This window comes from Brassica napus, unplaced genomic scaffold (genome assembly GCF_020379485.1).
Source record: "Brassica napus cultivar Da-Ae unplaced genomic scaffold, Da-Ae ScsIHWf_3058;HRSCAF=3863, whole genome shotgun sequence".
Taxonomy (NCBI): Eukaryota; Viridiplantae; Streptophyta; class Magnoliopsida; order Brassicales; family Brassicaceae; genus Brassica; species Brassica napus.
The window spans coordinates 50,001-57,500 of NW_026016295.1; positions in this window are offsets into that span (position 1 = coordinate 50,001).

Consider the following 7,500-nt stretch of genomic DNA (forward strand, 5'->3'; position numbering starts at 1 on the left):
AATCCGGAAGGCTTAGCAACCGGTCAGACCTTGCGACTCTACCTTGGCTTAGACAAACCGTGACCTTGTCTTAACTAGACAAGCCATAGGCTGATCCATAAGGATCGGTCCTAACCTGTCCCGAAAGACACCGTTTGGAACATGCACCCTTTGGCCAATCGTGCCTCTTGGTCCTCGTACCTTTTGATGTTCGCAACCTTTGGTAACTCGTACCTTTTGGTCCCTGACACCCTTTGGCAACTCACAACCTTTGAACACTCATGACTCTTGACAACTCGTGCCCTTTGGGTCATTCCCAACCGTTCGTCCTAACCGCCCAGTCTTGGTGCGATCGGATCATCCGTCTAACCGACCCGTGTCAAGGCTAGCGGTCTGGTTATGTTCGGCCAAAGCCTAGGGACGTGTCCCTTGGACTCAACCAACACAACCTTTCGTGTTTAACCAGAGAGAAGAGAAGAGAAACGAATTGAAATAGATAAGGAGAGCCGGATGGGACTTAGGAACCGACCAGAGCCGCGGTGCGGTCGCATGGACCGTCCGTTCGGTCTGATGGAGCCACGGCCCATCACATACCTTGTGAACCACGTCTGGGTTCTCCATGCTCTTCTCCTTGTCTTGATCTCCCATTCTTGACCGGAGTTAGTTCTCAAACGATCAGAGTCGCCGGAACACAACACCACCACAATCGGCCTTTCTCTTGGCCGGAACTCTCTCTTTCTCTCTTTCTTTCTCTCTACGTTTTTCTCTGAGTATTTTACTCTGGAATTGGATAATGAAATCGACCAGAGAGCCCCCATATTTATAGAAAACGAGGGGGTAAGTCTTGCCCCACGAACAGGCACGACTTGCTAGCGAATGGGCACCATCGGCCAAGAGTTGCCCCCTTTCGGCCACTTGCATCCCTTCGCCCTTTCTGATTGGGTTTGGGGTCGGCCACAAGCCCAACCCACGCCCCAGGCCTCTGGACACAGCCCACAGCCTTGCCCAAGGACCCAACAGCCCATGGCCTCATGGCCGGACCTCCCAGCCCGCCACTGACCCAGACCCGGACCATCGGCCTAAAGCCCGGACAGTCCGTCTAGCTGAGATGAGCTGACACTCAGCTGCCTCAGCTGAGTGAGCTAGTAGTCCAGCTAGTGGAGCTGACTTAGTAGGGACTGAGCTGGAGTGAACTGAACCTAGCTTCCTTGAGCTGGCCGAGCTACTCGTCCACTTCGTCCTAGCTACCGTCTTACTCGTCCTAGCTGACACTTAGCTCGTATAAGGTTAAGTCTAAGTTTCCTTATATCCTTAACCTTCTTTCTCGACCATGGAACGCTTGCCTTGATGTCTCAAGACTGGCTTGTACGTTTCCTCGAACCATGGCCGTCCCAACAATCCTATTCAGGATTGGGGGCGTGACAAGTCTCCCCCCCTTGGGATGGATTCGTCCTCGAATCCGAATCGAATGCTTCCTCGGAAACAAACTGGTCCAACCACTCTGGGTACTCTGCTTTCATTCTAGCTTCGGTCTCCCAAGTGATTATATCCTGACCATTACAGTCCCAGACGACCTTGACCATCTGGACCGTCTTCTTCCTTGTTGCTTTTTCCATCCTATCTATGATTCGAACTGGCCTCGTTTCCAAGGTTAGGTTCTTACCAAGATCGTCTGGAATGGCAGGAAGAGCGATGTCTTGGTCCGTCAAACATTTCCGAAGTTGGGAGACGTGGAACACATTATGAAATGCGTCCATCTTGGCCGGCAAGTCCAACTTGTAGGCCACCATCCCAACTCTTTCAATGACCTTGAACGGCCCCAAGTATCTCGGGTCTAACTTCCGTCTCCCGGAAATTCGGACTCGTCCTTTGAAGGTAATCATTTTGAGATACACCAAGTCACCTACTTGAAACTCGAGATCTTTCCTTCTTCGATCTGCATAGTTCTTTTGGCGATCTTGTGCCTGTCTCATCTTGTCCCTCAAGAACTTGATCTTTTCGGTTGTCTCTTCGACAATCTCCGGACCAATCATGCTGCGTTCCCCAACTTGGGTCCAGCATAGGGGTGTCCTGCATGGACGCCCATACAGAGCTTCGTATGGCGACATGCCAATACTACTATGGAAACTATTGTTGTAAGCAAATTCTACCAGAGGTAGATGTTTCTCCCAGGAATCACCCCAGTCTAGAACACATGCTCGCAACATATCTTCCAATGTCTGGATCGTACGTTCAGACTGTCCATCCGTCTGTGGGTGATAGGCTGTACTCATGTTCACCCTTGTTCCTAAGGCCTTTTGGAAAGCCTTCCAGAAGTAAGATGTGAACCTTGAATCCCTATCCGAGACTATGCTTGCCGGCACACCATGTAGTCGGACGATCTCATCAATGTACTTACGTACAATCTGATCTACCCCATCCGACTTCTTGATAGCCAGGAAGTGTGCTGATTTGGTTAGTCGATCAACCACAACCCAAACCGCATCCTTCTTATTCCTCGTGGTAGGGAACCCGGTCACAAAGTCCATTGTGATGTGATCCCATTTCCATTCCGGAATAGGCAAGCTTTGTAATAACCCACTAGGCACCTGATGTTCTGCTTTGATGAGTTGGCAAGTGGAACACTTGGCCACCCATTCCGCTACATCTGCCTTCATACGGATCCAATGATAGAATTTCTTAAGGTTCTGGTACATCTTGGTCGCCCAGGATGAACCGAGAATCTGGACTTATGAGCCTCCCTCATAATCTCTTCCTTTAGACTCCTATCATTAGGAACACTGATCCGACCGTTTACTAGGATGGTACCATCCTTTGCGATCTGGTACTCCGTCCTATCATTCTGAGCAACCTTATTCAGGTTCTCGTCCTGACCTTGAGCCAACCGGATTCGAGTAAGCAGGTCGGCTTGGTTAACCGCCTCCAACCCCAAAGCTTCGGTTGTCGTAGTCAGCACATTCAGCCGCAGAGCACGGACCATACCGTCCAGGTCGTCCGCCTCCCGTTCGGCCGATACATCAGCCCTCTTCCGGCTCAAAGCGTCTGCTACCAGATTAGCCTTTCCCGGATAGTAGGTGATGTCCAAATCGTAGTCAGCTACGAATTCCATCCACCTCCTCTGCCTTAAGTTTAACTCAGGCTGGGTGAATATATACTTAAGACTCTTATGGTCCGTAAGTATCTGAACTTTGGCGCCATACAAGTATGATCGCCAAATCTTTAAGGCGAATACTACCGCAGCCATTTCGAGATCATGGGTGGGGTAGTTTCCCTCATGTTTCCTCAACTGCCTGGACGCATAGGCAATGACTTTCCCATGCTGGGTCAATACGCAACCTAGTCCAGTGATGGACGCGTCCGTATAGACCACATATGGTTGGTCGGCCTCCGGAAGCACTAGGACGGGTGCGCTAGTCAGCATGTTCTTAAGTGCGGAGAAACATTCCTCACACTCTTCAGCCCATGTGAACTTAACGTCCTTCCCAGTCAACCGCGTCATAGGCTGAGCCAAGCTTGCGAATCCTTTCACAAACTTTCTATAGTAACCTGCCAGCCCTAAGAAGCTTCTGACTTCCGTAGCACTGCGTGGTCGGGGCCAATCCTTGATTGCCCTGATCTTCTCTGGATCCACCGAGATGCCCTGATCGGAAACAATATGGCCGAGGAACCCAATACTCTTCTGCCAAAAGCTACATTTACTGAGTTTAGCATAGAGTTTGTGTTCTCGTAATCGTTCCAGCACGGCTCTCAAGTGTTTCCTATGAGATTCCTCATCCTTGGAATAAATTAGGATATCATCAATGAAGATGATCACGAATTCATCCAAGAAATCTCGGAACACGCTGTTCATCATTTTCATGAAAGCGGCAGGTGCATTGGTCAGACCGAACGGCATCACTACGAACTCGTAATGACCGTACCTGGTCCTAAATGCCGTCTTCCTAATATCATTTGGCTCTATAGGGATCTGATGATACCCTGAAGCCAAATCAATCTTGGAAAACCACTTGGCTCCTTTGAGTTGATCCAACAGTTCGTCTATCCTGGGCAACGGGTACTTGTTCTTCACAGTGACCCTGTTCAACCCTCGATAGTCGATGCACAGACGCATGCTACCATCCTTCTTTCTCACGAAGAGGACTGGTGCACCCCAAGGGGAGCTACTTGGCCGTATGAACCCCTTGTCAAGCAATTCTTCCAATTGCTTCTTTAGCTCGGCCATCTCGGCCGGAGCCATCCGGTACGGACTCTTGGACAGCGGAGCTGTCCCTGGCTCTAGTTCAATCGTAAATGGATCCGACCTATCAGGGGGGACACCCTGAGGTACCTGGAACACATCTGGGAACTTCGACACCAACGAATCCTCTGAAAGGTCTTTCAGACAGACAGAACTGCCCGGCTCTGTAGTTGTAATTGTAGCCAAAAAGGACTGACAACCCTGTTCCAACATCCGAATCGCTCGAACTGCTGAAACCACTACTTTCTCTTGAGCCGGACACAGACATTGGTACTGGATCGGTCGAAGCCCAGTCTCCAATTGCACACGACCTTTATGGCAATCGAGAGTGGCCCGATACTTTCCCAACCAGTCCATACCTAGGATCACTTCGTGATTCTTTAGGTGGACACAGACCAAATCCACAGGGAATACCTTTCCCTGTATTGACACTGGGATATTTGACATGAGACCTAGTGAGTTCATGGCTTGCCCTCCGGCCGCCCTCACTATCCCAAAATTATCTCCAGCGTCCAGACAGAACAGACCCTTTCCGACCAGTCCCGGACTCACAAAACTATGTGTAGCCCCTGTGTCGAAAAGTACGTGGGTTTCCACACCACCAATCATGAGGGTTCCTAACAGAGACCCTCATCAGAATCCCCTAGACATTCTAGGTTCCATACCAAGCATTTTCTACTTGAATGTAAAAAGAAAAATTTAGGAATTACCAGAGATCGAATCAAACGATCCAGAAGCACCGTCGTCCCGGGACAGCTCATACACCCTTGGTGTTGTGGTCGGCCTACTCTGGGTCGACTTGCCTGTGTCTCCACGGCCCTTCCCTTGTCCTCCTTGTAGCTTAGGACAATCCGACTTGTAGTGTCCAGTCTTGCCACATAGGAAGCAAGTCACGGAGCCGCTGCCACTGGACTGGTCTGAGAATCGGTTTGGTCGAGTGCAGTTTTGGATCGTGTGAACCATGCTGCCACATCGCACACAAGCCCCCATGGCCTTCCAGCACTCACCGGGATGATTCTTTCCACACTTGGGACATGTAGGTCGGCCACCAGAGGTCTTACCTCCGTCCACCTGGTCCCACTTCCTCTTTTTATCATTTGTTTTGCCCGACGGGCCAGACTGTGACTTCAGCCAAGTTAGACTCTAGCAAAGCCACCCGTTCCACCAGTTCTCCGATGGTGTTGAAAGTGCGGATCAAGCAATGGGTCTTCAGTTCGGGCCTTTGGCCTCGGATGAACCTACGGACCTGGACTGCCTCGTCCTCCAGCTCTCTTCCAACAAACCGTCTGAGCCGGTTGAACTCTTCTTCGTACTCCCGTACGGTCCTGCGGCCTTGGGCCAAATCTAGAAACTGAGCTTCCAGACGATCCCAAGCCTCAGCAGGGAAGTATTTGCGGTTGAATTCAACTTCAAAATCCGCAAAATTTTCCAGACTCCCATTGGTGCGCTTGTCCACTGCAAGCCACCAGTTATGCGCGTCCCCTTCCAGGAAGTGAACCGCAATGTCGCGTCTGTAATCCACTGGAGAGCGAGTTGATTGAAAATTTCGGACCAACCTACTCCTCCACTCGTCTGCCACAATAGGGTCGGTGCTACCGAAGAAATGCTTCGTACCCAACCTGGATAAATGTTGAAGCAGACTCAGATAGTCCACCTTCTTTCCAGACTTTTCCGGTGGATCGATCTCGATCACCTCAACCGTGTCCACAACTGGACCATTGGTGTTGGGGGTGGTCGTAGCCACAACCTGAGTCCCCATTACCTTCATGGCCTCTAACAAGTCCTCTTTGGACAGTGTTGCGGGCACATTAGCCGTTCCATCGGCCACTCTCTCATGCTGGTCACCATCACGGTTAGCGTTCGAGGATTCCACTTCCTCATCACTCTCCCGATGTTCCTGACCATCCTGTTGCGTCCCCGTAAGATTAGCCTGATCAGTTGGCAACACGTCTCTAGTGTCAGCTGCGGCCGGATCGGTTTGCAATCCGGATAGATTGGTCCCGTCCATGGCCACTTGACTAGACTGACCGGCTGTTTTCTTACTCTTTCGGGACTTTCCCGATTTGCTTTTTCCAGCCTAAGGATTCAGACAATGTTAGTACGAAACACACTAACATCAACAAAAAAGAACAATCCCTAGACTAAGCAATCAAACCTCACCGTGAGACCTAATCAGCTGGCTGCGTGTGTGTGTGGACTGCCTAACCCAACTATCCTAGAATCAAGCATTCTCTGATACCAACTTGTAAGACCCCAACCCTGGCCTCTCGACCTTATGGAGTCCGCAGGCTTACTTATTAATTTCTTTGCTTGTTTGATCCATTTTTAAGTCTATTAGTTACTAAGTCATATTCGAATATGAGGTTCATAAACAAAGGAACAGATTGCACAGCGGAATAACAATGTATAAACTTTGTATTACTTAGAAACATGAGATTCAATACACAACTTCTTAACAGTCTCATAGACAATCACTAGTTCATCCCTAGCATCATCTAACCACACGTTACACAGCCTCTCACTGACCGAGCCTTCACGGCTCCTTGGCTTGACCAGAACCATCCTTAGTTCCTGAAACCACAACCAGATAAGCATTAATCATAACCGAGAATAGAACGGATTGATTCTACAATGCTTGGCTTGGTTCCTAGAACTTAGATAAACCTCAGTCAACATAATCATAAAACGTATGAACCTACCTACCGTATCCTAAGTCATTCAACCAACCACCCCTTGACTTAGAATCAGATAGATAGTCCAGAATAGATAACAGAACACACGAACAGATCCGGATCGTCCCCAAAGACCAATCCGTCTATCCGGATAGAATCTAGGTGCGACCGGCCAATGGAGTCCGGCTCAATGGCCCAACGGACTCCCTTACCTGATCCGGCCTTAGGCCTGGATCCAATCGGCCTAGTAAGCCTCAAGCCTAATCCGGAAGGCTTAGCAACCGGTCAGACCTTGCGACTCTACCTTGGCTTAGACAAACCGTGACCTTGTCTTAACTAGACAAGCCATAGGCTGATCCATAAGGATCGGTCCTAACCTGTCCCGAAAGACACCGTTTGGAACATGCACCCTTTGGCCAATCGTGCCTCTTGGTCCTCGTACCTGTTGATGTTCGCAACCTTTGGTAACTCGTACCTTTTGGTCCCTGACACCCTTTGGCAACTCACAACCTTTGAACACTCATGACTCTTGACAACTCGTGCCCTTTGGGTCATTCCCAACCGTTCGTCCTAACCGCCCAGTCTTGGTGCGATCGGATCATCCGTCTAACC